The sequence below is a fragment of the Oncorhynchus masou genome, chromosome 29 (assembly GCF_036934945.1).
Source record: "Oncorhynchus masou masou isolate Uvic2021 chromosome 29, UVic_Omas_1.1, whole genome shotgun sequence".
Taxonomy (NCBI): Eukaryota; Metazoa; Chordata; class Actinopteri; order Salmoniformes; family Salmonidae; genus Oncorhynchus; species Oncorhynchus masou.
Genome location: NC_088240.1, coordinates 59,001,472 through 59,016,206, shown reverse-complemented (window position 1 = coordinate 59,016,206; position 14,735 = coordinate 59,001,472).

Here is a 14,735-nt window from a genome sequence, read left to right as displayed (position 1 = left end):
GACTGCTACTCGTAAAAGGTGACAATTGTGGTGGTGGCAGTGTGAGGGCCTGTCAAGCAGATGCTGTGAAATGAAGTCCCGCCAGTGTTGCTACAGCTGAGGCTCATATTGTGGGCTTGGTGGTGGCGGTGGTGGTGACATTGCTGCACCAGGATGTCACTTCAGGACCTAGTTCCTCTAGAGGCCTCGAGTTTATTTAGAAAGAGAGTGGGAACACAGTGAAAACCTAGCGACAGAGCAGTTAGCAACATAAAACGCAATTTGTATGTAAACGCCTCCGAATGGGAGGAGCGATACCGTATTGGGAAGTAAATGTAGAAATGATTTCTACAATGAGATGTGACTTGTCAGTATCACCTTCAATCTACTGTGTTATGACATTACAGTATACTGTTAATTACAGTATCATTCAACCGTAATGTAGGCATACTCCAGAAGGGAGAAAAAAATACACTGTCAGTCAGCCTGAGGGAAGCAAAAAAAAAGTGGAAGGACTTCATGCAGACTCCATCCCACATCGTCAATTTAGGCCTAATCTATTAAAAAAAAGAATCATCCTCAGTATCAGTCTTAAAACACGAGACAAACAAATGAAAGTGGAAGGATTTCAGACTCCATATACACCATCACTCTGTGTAAGTTTCTGGTTGTCCATGGAAATCTCATAGATCAAGGAGAAATGCTCTTAGGGAGAATTTGGAGAAGTTCACTGGAGTCTTGGAAAGTGCATGGAAAGGGCCTGAGTGGCTTTAGAGACCACTTTGAACTGCACTTTAAGGTCACCATTGACACACATGCACACACACACACACAGACATACATACACATACACACACACCGCAACCCCCCACACACACCACGACCCCACAACACACTTGTCTTTGAGGGCACTGTTTGCTAATACCTGTTTATACCTTCTCTTCCCCCACCTTTCTTTCTTCATGTCTGAGTGAGTCCGAATCACAAAAACAGCGTGGGTGAATCTGAGGGAGAGGAAATATCCTCTGGGTTTTTCCGTTTTAAAGAACTCCTCCAGATCTCATGTTTAATTTATAGAGACTCAGGCGTGATTCATCTTGGCATGCCAGGAAGGATTCAGCCTTTGTCTGCGTGGATAGGTGGTTCGGCCCGGTCCAGGGATGTTTCTCAGGTCCTTGACGGTGCCTTGGGTTGGGTCTGCCAGACTGGCCAACAGCTGGGAACAAATTGACTCCTTCATTGGAATCAACAATCTGGTTAATTAGACAAGTTTCCTCCGGTCAGTAAGCAGCTGCAGTTGGTTCAGCCCAGCCAGTGTCAGGCAGATCCAGGCTGGGAGGCATGCAACACTGCCAGACAAAGGAGTGAAGAAGACTGAGATTGAAGCGTGTTCGTTGTGACAAAATAAGACAAGATGATGATAGCTTTCATACATTTCTGGATAACGGAGGATGTTGGTGTGAAGCAGTCTTTCTGCTTCTCACCCCCACCCATACATCGTAGTGCAAACAGTCCCACGCACAGAAGCAGGCACACACACACTCTCATACACAAACACACACCACACACAAACAAGATAAATCTAAGTCAAACCATGCAGCGAGTAAAGATTAGGTATCCTTGTCTGCTTTCAAAGCCTAGACTGCATGGTCAAACCAGGGGGGATATAAGGGGAGAGAGAGAGAAGGACGATAGGGAGAGAGAGAGAGCGAGAGAGTTAGAGAGAGAGAGAGAGAGAGAGAGAGAGAACACAGAGTTGTTGATTGAGAGAAAGAGAGAGAGAAAGATATGGAGAACTGACAGAGTGGGGAGGAGGTTGGGGTGCAATGGAGGGGAGAGCCAAAGTGGGTACAAAACAGCCAATTTCATAGTACACATGTGGATTACGTAGCTCCTTTGAATGCACCCCCGAAATGCCCATGTACCAATTACACCCTGGTGGCGAAGCCATGGAGCTTTGGGATGGTGGAGTTATGTTTTTGGATGTTCTTGCGCCTTGGTGGTGTGCCCGGGCATGCCAGATTGTCTGCGGGCAGCAGAAGCGTTTGCGCCTGCTTTGATACAGTGCCAGCGGGGCCTCGCAGGCTCTTGGCTCCCTGACACTTCCCCGTCAACCACCACGCTGGCACCGGCGTTGGGATATCAAAAATGACCCAATTAAGAGATGGCAATGTGTTCTGACAAGCACACTACCTGCCCATGGTGTGTAGGCCTGCTGTATGATGTAAACAGTGTCTTTCTGCTCTCTCTCTTTCTTTCTTTCCCTCTCTGTCTATCTGTCGTTCTTCCTTCTATCTGTTTTGTCTAACAGTCTGTCCTGCCTCCACTTCACTCTGTGGCTGACAATAGGGGAGATGTGAGTGGTTGCGACTGCCTTGACGCTCTCTTTTGTGTGTGTGTGTGTGTGTGTGTGTTTTCAGCCGTTTGCAATAAACATCCTGTTTCTTTGATACGGTGGCAGTCGGATGATCAAATATGAGAGGCTGGGTTGGACTAAAAGGTGATTAGAGCTACACAGTGACAGAAACCTAATTTACAGAGTTGGGTTGTCAACGCTCATTGCATTGACTGACAGACAGTCTCGGGATCACCCATAGTCTGTCTATCTCTTTGTGTGGTTAGGATTGAATTTTTATATTTTTATTTGTGTGTCAGTGCCTGCATTTTTCACTGCATGTGTTTGTTTGTCTGTCTGTCTGAAGGCCTAGAATTCCTTACAATCAAATGCCAGCCATTTTACCTACCAAGAGAAATCTCATTGGTTATAGCCACAGCTGTGTACATTCCCCCTCAAGAGAACACCAAGACGGCCCTCAAGGAACTTCACTGGACTCTATGTAAACTGGAAACTATATATCCGGAGGCTGCATTTATTGTAGGTGGAGATTTTAACAAAGCAAATTTGAGACAAAGGCTACCTAAATTCTATCAGCGTACTGATTGCACGACACGCAGGACTAATACTCTTGGCCACTGCTACTCTAACTTCTGCGATGCATACAAAGCCCTCCCCACCCTCCCTTGGGAAAATCCGACCATGACACCATCTTGCTTGTTCTGTCTTATAGGCAGAAACTCAAATGGATGTACCAGTGACGAGAACCATTCAACGCTGGTCTGACCAATCGTAAGACACGCTTCAAGATTGTTTGACCACGCAGACTGAAATGTGTTCTGTTCAGCCTCAGAGGACAACATTGATCTATACGCTGACTTGGTGAGTGAGTTTATAAGGAAGTGCATAGGAGATGGTGTACCCCCTGTGACTATTAAAACCTCCCTAATCAGAAACCGTGGATGGATTCCGGCATTCACGCAAAACTGAAAGCGCCTTCCACCGCATTTAACCATGGTAAGAGGTCTGGAAATTTGGCTGAATATAAACAGTGTAGTTATTCCCTCCGCAAGGCAATCAAACAAGCGAAATGCTAGTACAGGGCACAAGGTGGAGTCGCAATTTAACTTGTTAACCCTCGCAAGGCTGCTGGCCCAGACAGCATCCCTAACTGCGTCCTCAGAGCATGCAGAGACCAGCTGGCTGGTGTGTTTACGGACATATTCAATCCCTCCCTATCCCAGTCTGTTGTCCCCACATGCTTCAAGATGGCCACCATTCTTCCTGTAGCCAAGAAGGCAAAGATAACTGAACTAAATGACCACCGCCCATAGCACTTTTATCATGAAGTGCTTTGAGAGTCTAGTCAAGGAGCATGTCACCGCCACCTTCCTCTATACCCACTTCAGTTTGCATACCACCCCAACAGATTCACATATGATGTAATCGTCATCACACTGCATACTGCCCTATCCCATCTGGACAAACATAATACCTATGTAAAAATCAACCCCGCTCTGTGCATCTGGGTCCTGGACTTTCTGACGGGCCACCCCCAGGTGGTGAAGGTAGGAAACAGCATCTCCACCCCGCTGACCCTCAACACTGGGGCCCCACAAGTGTGTGTGCTCAACCCTCTCCAGTACTCCTTGGTCACCCACGACTACAGGCCATGCACGCCTCCAACTCAACTCATCAAGTTTGCAGACGACACAACAATAGTGGGCTTGATCACCAACAACGACGAGAGCATACAGGGAGGAGGTGAGGGCACTCGGAGTGTGGTGTCAGGAAAACAACCTCTCACTCAACGTCAACAAAACAAAGGAGATGATCGTGGACTTCAGGAAACAGCAGAGGAAGCAGCCCCCTATCCACATCGAAGGGACAGCAGTGGAGTAGGTGGACCGTTTTAAGTTCCTCGGTGTACACATCACAGACAAACTGAAATGGTCCACCCACACATTTAGTGTGGTGAAGAAGGCGCAACAGCGCCTCCTCAACCTCAAGAGGCTGAAGAAATTTGGCTAGTCACCCATAACCCTGACAAACCTTTACAGATGCACAATTGAGAGCATCCTGTCGGTCTGTATCACAGCCTGGTACGGCAACTACTCCACACTCAACCACAAGGCTCTCCAGAGGGTGGTGAGGTCTGCACAAAGCATCAACTGGGGCAAACTACCTGCCCTCCATGACACCTACAGCACCCGATGTCACAGGAAGGCCAAAAATATCATGAAGGACAACAACCCTCCCCAAGCCACTGCCTGTTCACATTGCTATCATCCAGAAGGCGAGGTCAATACAGGTACATTAAAGCTGGGACCGAGAGATTGAAAAACAGCTTCTATCTCAAGGCCATCAGACTGCTAAACAGCAATCACTAACTCAGAGAGGCTGCTGCCTACATTGAGACCCAATCACTAACTCAGAGAGGCTGCTGCCTACATTGAGACCCAATCACTAACTCAGAGAGGCTGCTGCCTACATTGAGACCCAATCACTAACTCAGAGAGGCTGCTGCCTACATTGAGACCCAATCACTAACTCAGAGAGGCTGCTGCCTACATTGAGACCCAATCACTAACTCAGAGAGGCTGCTGCCTACATTGAGACCCAATCACTAACTCAGAGAGGTTGCTGCCTACATTGAGACCCAATCATTAACTCAGAGAGGCTGCTGCCTACATTGAGACCCAATCACTAACTCAGAGAGGCTGCTGCCTACATTGAGACCCAATCACTGGCCGCTTTATTAAATGAATCACGAGTCACTTTAAACAATGCCGCTTGAAATAATGCCATGTTTACATATCTTACATTACTCGCATCACATGTATATACTGTATTTTACACCATCTACTGCACCTTGCCTATGCCGCTCGGCCATCACTCTTCCATATACTTATATGTACATTTTCTCATTCATATTCATATAAACATATTCTCTTTAGATTTGTGTATACTAGGTAGTTGTTGGGTAATTGTTAGATTACTTGTTAGATAATACTGCACTGTCAGAACTAGAAGGACAAGCATTTCGCTACACTCGCATTAACATCTGCTAACCACGTGTATGTGACCAATACAATTTGATTTGATTTGATTTGGTATCTGTCTGTCTGTCTGTCTGTCTGTCTGTTTGTTTGTTGTCATGCCTCTTTCTGTGTTCCCAGAATACACCCCTGTGCATGCTTGTGTGTGTGTCTCCACCACCACCTTCACTGTGGAGACATCAAACACTCGTCAATCCAGCGCTAAACTTCGGGAAGCCGAGGTATCCCAACACTGCATCTAATTCTCTTTGATTCTCACAAAGCAGATGTGCGCTTCGCATCCCTCCTCCGGCACGTCTTTCAACTCGTACTGATAGCTTGAAACGCCACCACTCTCACCGCCGCCATGACGCAACAGGCAGTCCGCATTGCACTCCGCGGCAGAGGAGTAGAGAAAAGTAGTATGGAGGCTCGGTATTGAAAACGAGTTTAATATTTCATCTTTCTACAGGGGGTGGGTCTTCATAGCAGAGAACAAGGTAGAGAATTGAGGAGGATCTCCAGTCCACCCAACATAGAGCTATTCTTTTTTAGAGTAGAAGATTAGTAGTAATGTGGAATATTTACTGACGCTTCATTAACTGAATCTCATTTTGAAAAAAATTCCCTGAGAGGCGTATGATGTTTTGTTGTTGAAGGAGTTCATTGCAAAGAGTTCAACTTTGTGTGTGTTTGAGATTATCACAACCACAATTCATGATGCTCTTCTAGATTGACATTCTGCTCTATTCTATTCTATTTGACTTGATTAGATTATATTACATTCTCTAAATTGTTTGGAAAGATGACTGTTGCCTACAGTTTTTTATTTTTCATTCAAGTAAATATAATAACATTGGAGTAACACGTGGTGTCTTAAGGTATTGTTGTCAGTCTTAATGTTCTTTTTTCCCCTCCGGGTTTGATTTTATGCCTCAATTGGTCCATCTGAGAGCAGAGTGTGAGGCAATGGCATCTGATGGCCCCTGGCATTAAACTGGTCCGGGTGAGCCGGCGCAGGTCTCGCCTAGCATGTTAGAGCAAGCTGCCAGCCTAGACGGACAGTTGGCATCAGGTCCAAAACCAGCTGGATAGGTTTCGTGCCATTCTTTAGTTTCGTTGGGCTCCATATTCGAGATTCTACAAAGTAGCCACCCTTTGCCTTGATGACAGCTTTTGACACTCTTGCCATTCTCTCAACCAGCTTCATGAGGTAGTTATCTGAAATGATTTTAAATTAGCAGGTGTGCCTTCTTAAAAGTACATTTGTGGAATTTCTTTGCTTCTTAATGGGTTTGAGCCAAACAGTTGTGTTGTGACAAGGTAGGGTTAGATACAGAAGATAGCCCTATTTGGTGAAAGACCAAGTCCATATTATGGCAAGAAAAGCTCAAATAAGTAAAGAGAACCGACAGTCCATCCTTACTTTAAGAAATGAAGGTCAGTCAATACGGAAAATGTCAAGAACTTTGAAAGTTTCTTCAATTGCAGTCGCAAAAACCATCAAGCGCTATGATGAAACTGTCTCTCATGAGGACCGCCACAGGAAAGGAAGACCCTGTGTTACCTCTGCTGCAGAGGATAAGTTCATTAGAGTTACCAGCCTCAGAAATTGTCCAAATAAATGCTTCACAGAGTTCAAGTAACAGAGACATCTCAGCATCAACTGTTCAGAGAAGACTGCATAAATCAGGCCTTCATTGTCGAATTGCTACATAGAAACCACTACTAAAGGACACCCATAAGAAGAATAGGCTTGCTTGGATCAAGAAACACAAGCAACGGATGGTGGGAATCTGTCCTATGGTCGGACTACCATGAAACTGGTCGGACTATCATTTGTTTTTCAACAGGACAATGAGCCAAAACACACCTCCAGGCTGTGTAAGGGTATTTGATCAAGAAGGAGAGTGATGGAGTGCTGCATCAGATGACCTGGCCTCCACAATCACCCAATCTCAACCCAACTGAGATGGTTTGGGATGAGTTTGACCCGCAAAGTCAAGGAAAAGCAGCCAACAGGTGCTCAGCATATGTTGGAACTCCTTCAAGACTGTTGGAAAAGCATTCCAGGTGAAGCTGGTTGAGAGAATGCCAAGCGTGTGCAAAGCTGTCATCAAGGCAAAGGGTGGCTACTTTGAAGAATCTCAAAAATAAAATATATATTGATTTGTCTTTTGGTTGCTACATGATTCCTACATGTTTTATTTCATAGTTTGTTTGTCTTCACTATTATTCTATAATGTAGAAAATAGTAAAAATTAAGAAAAACTCTTGAATTTGTAGGTGTTCTAAATTTGATTCTGATTTATTTAGAGTTCAAGGCACACTTAACGAGTAAGGCTACCACAGCATTTTCATTAGTATATGTTACTGGTGGTTCTAGTGTTAAGTCATTACTATGGTGTTCATATTAGGACAGGGCCACACAATTTCTGTGGATGTGTGACCGTATATTATTTGACAGTGCCAAGGCATTTCAGCTACATGTAGGCCTATGCAGTCTAAAGTTTAGCCATGGTACATAAAATCAGGCTGGTCAATTTTAAGAGAGAGCTTAACCCTAATAAAAAGGAGTTTGAGGGGAAAGAGAAGCTTATATTTGGCACGGGAAGTGAGATGCTGTCACACCCTGATCTGTTTCACCTGTCTTTGTGCTTGTCTCCACCCCCTCCAGGTGTTGCACATCTTTCCCATTATCCCCTGTGTATTTAAACCTGTGTTCTCTGTTTGTCTGTTGCCAGTTAGTTTTGTTCGTAAATCCTACCAGCGTTTGTTCACCTGCTCCTGCCTTTTTCTCGCTCCTGTTTTCTAGTCCGTCTCGGTTTTGACTGTTCTGCCTGCCCTGACCCTGAGACTGCCTGCCGTTCTGGACCCTTTGCGCCCGCTCTGGATTATTGGCCCCTGCCTGCCTTTGACCTGTCGTTTGCCTGCCCTGTTTTAGAAAAAAACTTTTGATTCGTCGACACTGTCTGTATCTGGGTCATACCTGAAACTTGATAGTACGAACTGGCCGTGACTGACCCAGCAGACTAGGACCAGCTTCGTAATGCCCCCTCTCCTCCCAAGGATCCAATATTGGAAGGCATGAGGAGTTGCTTTGTGGTCTTATGGAAGGGTTCCAGACCTTGGCCGAACACCACAACAAAGCATTGAACACATTGTTGGAGAAATCCGTGGGTTGTCTACTATGCAGCCTACCATGACGGTAATCTCCCAGCCCCTCAGTAAAATGGCTGTTATCAGCGCCATCACCCTGGTTTCCCGGGAACCCCGCTTACCTTCCCCAGAGTGCATCGACGGAGAGTTGGGCACCTATCAGGCGTTTCTCATTCAGTGTTCATTATCGAGCTGCAGCCCTCCTCCTACCCCTCGGACGCTCTAAGATAACGTACCTTATCACACTGATGTCCGGGAGGGCTCACGCCTGGGCAATGACAGTATGGGAACAACAGTCTGTATGCTCCAGTCTGGAGGATTTTTTGCCATTGGTAATGAAGGTTTTCAATGCTCCATTGTCTGGGAGAGAAGCTGCCCGGAAGTTACACTAGCTTCGGCAGGGCTCCCGCAGCGTAGCAGGCTATGCAGTGGATTTCCACACTTTGGCAGCTGAGAGTGCCTGGAACCTGGAAGCACTGTTCAACATGTTCCTGCTCTGAGTTTTGGAGGAAGTAAAGGACGAGCTTGCTGCCTGGGACTACCAACGGATCTCGACTCGCTCATCGCCTTGACCATTCTGGTCGATGGGCGACTACGAGAACGAAGGAAGGAGAGGAGATTCGATTTCACTTGCTCTTCCAAGAATTCCACCTCGCCTCCGAGGTATCCTGGAAGTCCCGACGGCTCCATTGCCGAGAGAACCCGAGGCTACCCGAGTTCCCCCGAGAGTCTCCGAAGGCTGCCGATTCACCTCTTCCCGAGCCTATGCAACTAGGCAGAGCTTGGCTGTCTCTAATCGAATGGCTATATAGGCATCATACTAAGGTTTGCCTGTATTGCAGGACTACTGGTCATTTCATCTCCACCTGTCCACTAAAAGACCAGCCTCACTGGTAGTAGTGAGTACTCTGGTGGGCCTTACAGAGAACTTTTTCTCTCCCCTTACTTGCATCCCTTTTCATGCCATGTTAACACAGCGAGACAATCCAGTTCCTGCTCATTAAGTCTCCTCATGTTCCCGTGGTATTGGGAATCTCCTGGCTCCAGCAGCACTATCCCCTCATTGACTGGTCTGCCGGTGCCATCATGGGTTGGAGCCCATTCTGCCATGTCCATTGCCTGAAGTCAGCGCAGCCTGCCACGGGACTTCTTTCTGGGGCCTCGGAAGTTGCCCTGGACCTCTCTGCCATTCCCACAGAGTACCAGGACCTCCAGAATGTGTTCAGTAAGGCCCGGGCCACTTCACTGCCACTGCACCGACCATATGACTGTGGGATTGTACTCTCTGTCGGGTCCGGAGATCAAAGCTATGGAGAACTACAATGAGGTCTCCCTAGCTGCCTGTCGGGTTCATCCGTACTTCTGCCTCCCCCGCCGGTGCAGCGTTCTTCTTTGTGGAGAAGAAGGACAAAACCCTGTGCCTGTGCATCGACTACCGAGGTCTCAACGACATCACAGTGAAGAACCGCTACCTCTCATCTCCTTGGCCTTCGAGCCACGGCAGGTGGCCACCGTGTTCTCCAAGCTGGACCTACGTAATGCCTACCTCCTGGTGCAGATACAGGAAGGGGACGAGTGGATGACAGATTCAGCATGGCCAGCTGCCACTACGAGTACCTGGTCATATGCCCCTGCTGTTTTCCAGGCTCTGGTTAATGATTTTCTCCCCGCAACATGATGAACCTGTTCGTCTTCTTCTACCTCGATGACATCCTCGTCTTCTCCCGCTCCACCCAAGAACACGTGTTCCACGTCCGACAGGTTCTCCAATGCCTCCTGGACAACCAGCTTTTTGTAAAAGCAGAGAAGTGCGAATTCCATCTCTCCACCATCCCCTTTCTGGGTTACATCATCGCTGCTGGGAGTGTACAGATGGATCCCAGGAAGATGAGAGCGGTGGTGGATTGGCCCCAGCCTACGTCCAGAGCACAGCTGCAGTGGTTCCTGGGTTGCGCCAACTTTTATCTGGGTCTACAGCATCATGGCTTCCCCTGTCTGCACTCACCTCTCCCAAGGTTCCATTCATGTGGTCTCCAGTTGCTGACCGGGCATTCCGGGATATCAAACATTCCTTCACCACAGCTTCCACCTCGGTTCATCCTGACCCATTCCGCCAGTTTGTGATGGAGGCCGAAGCTTCGGATTTCGGAGTGGGGGCTGTCTTGTCCCAGCAGTCTGCCCTGGACCTCAAATTGCCTCCCTGCGCCTTCTTCTCCCACCGTATTAACACCACAGAGAGGAACTACGATGTGGGGAATCGGAAGCTTCTCGCGGTGAAGATGGCGTTGGAGGAGTGGAGGCACTGGTTAGATGGGGCGGAACATCCATTTATTGTGGGGACCGACCACAAGAACCTGGAATATCTTCGCACCGCCGAGCACCTCAATTCCAGGCAGGCTAGGTGGGCCCTACTGTTCACCCGGTTCAACTGCTCCCTCTCCTGTCGGCCTGGGATCTAAGAATGTCAAGCCAGATGTGCTGTCACGCCGCTATAGCCCCATGACTACTACCCCAGAACCTGAGACCATCCTTCCCACCTCATGCCTGGTGACGGCACTCAGCTGAGGAATAGGGAAGCAGGTTCAGGAGGAGTAGCGTTCCCAGCCAAACTCCGAGGGGGGGAGGATCTAGATAACCGGATGTTTGTGCTTGACACCAGGCTCGCCTGCCATTTGGGCTCCCGTCGGACCCCGGCTTTTGTGCGTCAACGCTTTTGGTGGCCTACCATGGTTCCTGACATCTCCGCATTTGTCGCCACTTGCACGGTCTCTGCACAGAACAAGACTCCTCTGCAAGCTCCAGCTGTTCTCCTCCAACCTCTACCTGTTCTTCACCGTCCCCGGTATCATATCTCCCTGGACTTTGTCATAGGTCTCCACCATCTGATGGAAACACCTCCATCCTGAACCTTGTGGATCGGTTTTCCAAAGCCGCTCACTTCCCAAGCTACCCTCTGCTAAAGAGACGGCCCAGCACATGGTGCAGCACGTCTTTCGGATCCATGTACTGCCAGTTGACATGGTCTCCGACCGGGGTCCTCAGGTCTCATCCCGGTTCTGGAAGGCATTTTTCACTCTCATTGGGTCGTCAGCCAGCCTGTCTTCCGGGTTCTACCCCCAGTCCAACGGCCTGTCGGAGCGAAAAAAAGAGAGAGAAGGTTGTTAAAGTGAGAGTGAGTTCCTTTGAAAATGGGTTTCTGGTACAAGTTGTGTTTTAGGAAGGTGTGAGAAATATTCACTCACACACACACCTTATCTACCATGATGTGGCTGGAGTCCATGGGGTAGGTAGGCTGTGCTAACTGCTGCAGGGCCAGATACATCCCATAATTAACTTTGTATCGCTCCTCATCAGTACTGGGGGTGACAATAAAGTTGTGTACAATTTGTCCATGCATCTCAATTCTGTTGACGCTTAGAGTGGGGTGTAAATCTCTCTGTAATGTATGTTTCAATAGAGGTTGCTTTGACCTTGGTGAATGGGTACATTACTTGAATGTAATGGTAGTGTATGGGAGGTTTCATGATAATGAATATGAAGAGCACTTTATTTTGTATGGAGCTGAATGTATCTCTAGGCCTTTGTGTGTGTATTTGTTTGTGTGGGTATGATTGATTCAAAGCCCAGGTTAAATGGTCAAAATCAGCTTTATCAATTATAGGACAACTTACTTTATCAAGGCACCTCATCATGGTACTTTAAATGATTTCCCTGCTCCTTCACCTCGGGCTACCTTTTTTCATTTCATTTTGAAGAGGCGGTGTTTCGAGAAGCTTCATTTTTTAGAGAAAAGAGCACACTAGAACTCGAAAAAGGATTTGAGGCTCTTTCATAGGCAACAGTATATCTATGAGTAACAGGGCTAAGGACTCATTTGTACCACTTGCTATATCTCCAACGCAACAGCTGAGTGCTTTCAAAGAAAGAGCGATTTGACTTTGGCCATTATCTGTTCATATATAAGAGGCCTGCTCAACCTTGAGGGTATGGTTTTAGAAGATAGAAGACATGTTTTTAACCAATGACGGTGATACAATATAACCCGGGAGGTAGGACACTGTCTGTGTGAAAGCCCCACTCAATCCTACTACTCTTGGCCCTTTCTGCCCTGGTCACTGCCTGTAGGCCACAACCTAGCAGTGTGCCCACCAACCACCAGTCTCTTACGGTGTCCATATTAGGACAGACTCAAAGTCATTATTAAGGCATGGCAAGGGCCATATATAAGCTTTAGGGCCCGGGCCATGGTGGTGGAGGAGGGTTTAGATAAAGTATGGACCTGAAGATAGCATCACAAATCAATCAATGTTTGCATTGGACTTCACTTCCTGTTTTTATTTAAATTGGTGAGATTATAAAGGGCACAAGGCGAGGCCCAGATGCAGACACAGGAGGCAGATGGTTTGAGTCTTTGATATTTACAAATAATCCAAAAGGGCTAGGCAAGAGAATGGTCGTGGACAGGCAAAAGGTCAAAACCAGTTCAGAGTCCAGGAGGTACAGAGGGACAGGCAGGCTGGAGGTCAGGGCAGGCAGAATGGTCAGGCAGGCAGGTACAGTGTCCAGAAAACAGGCAAGGGTCAAAACCGTGAGGACTAGCAAAAGAGAATAGAAAAGGCAGGAGCACGAGTAAAACATGAAGGTTGACTTGGAACATACGAGACGAACTGGCACGGACAGACAAAAAACAGGTTTAAATAACCAGGGGATAATGGGGAAGATGGGTGACACCTGGAGGGGGTGGAGACAAGCACAAGGACAGGGAAAACAGATCAGGGTGTGACAGATATGAACAAATGAGGGGTTATTTTTTATGGTTTTAATTTGCAGTGAACGTAGTTACAAAGGTTTTGTGTGGTAATTCTTCCTCCGAATTTGAAGGATTGATTATACCAAACTTAATTTTCAAAGCACGTGAAGAGTTTTCCAGGGTGGTGTTGTGGTAGAAATGAAAATGTATAAAATTGGGGTTCTCTCGTGTCATGAGACCTCGTTTGAAAGCTTTCGAGTTCCTGTGCAAAAACTTCCCACGTACCAAAATAAAATACAAAAATCACACACAATTAATGAACCCAAATCCTTTCAGCAAGATTTAGCCGATATTTAAAAGCCTGAAAACTTGACCATTAACCTAAAAAATGGATATAAAAACAGCTTTCGACTTCCATTTTTTTCTCTCTGTCTAAACACAATGCTCCACAAAAAGGCTGGTAAAATGAAATGATGAGTTTTAAATGTATTTTTCAGGCCGAGCCAATTAACGACCCACATGTTTTTCCATTTCGCAAAGAGCCATACATTAGCCGCGAAGGCTAATTATTAGTTCTGCCTACGACGTTTTACAAATCATTTATTTTTTCCTTCCTCTGCCTCTCGCGTGCCAACGTGTTCCAAAGTGGGCTCCAATTAGGAAAGCATTAAAACGCCTGCGAGGACTTAGGTGCATTACACCACTCAGTGACATTCCACCTGCCATTATGTCATTAGCGGAGCGCTACGTTGAAGGAAATACATTTAAAAACCAGAAAAGCCGTTACCTTTGCCGGATCCCTTCAGCAGCTGTGTGCCATGTGAAGAGCATCTAAATCTCAGTTTAGTCACTTAACATAAAATCCTTCACTACTGTGGCAGCTACTGTATGTTGCATACCACACATATCTTTCTCTACACTCAACCCTTCTTTTGCCTTTCACCAGAGTTGGGACGCAGACAGAGGAGTTTTTCAGAAATGTGGGCCTCAAGTCCGTAACATTTTCTTTTGTCAGTTGGCGCCTGGAAAAACCTTCACATAGTTGAACTAGTCTTACAGATTGAGACACAGAGAAAAACAATATTGTAGAGATTTGAACAGGTGCAGTGCACAATAACTAGCATTTCTATCGATGTTGTGTTCCTAACTGCACATTTTGAAGAAAGAAATACATGCTTGTGCTTTTGTGTGTTTGTGTGCTCCGCGCACGTGTGTGTAAGTGTGCGTGCGTTGAGTGTGCATGCTCTGATCCTTTGCACATGCTTGCCCGTGCTTCTTTCACTGGCAGCAGACAAACAGATGGGGTTGGGGAGATCTCCCGGTGCAGTTTTCCACACACCCCTACATGTCATCTGTCATTAGATTTGGGTCATTGTTTGCGGCTCAATAGGAGCGTGACTGACTTGGTCAGGGCTTGACAACTGTGCCTGTCTCCCACGGACTTAGAGAGGAGTCTCTCAGGCAGGCGTCGGAC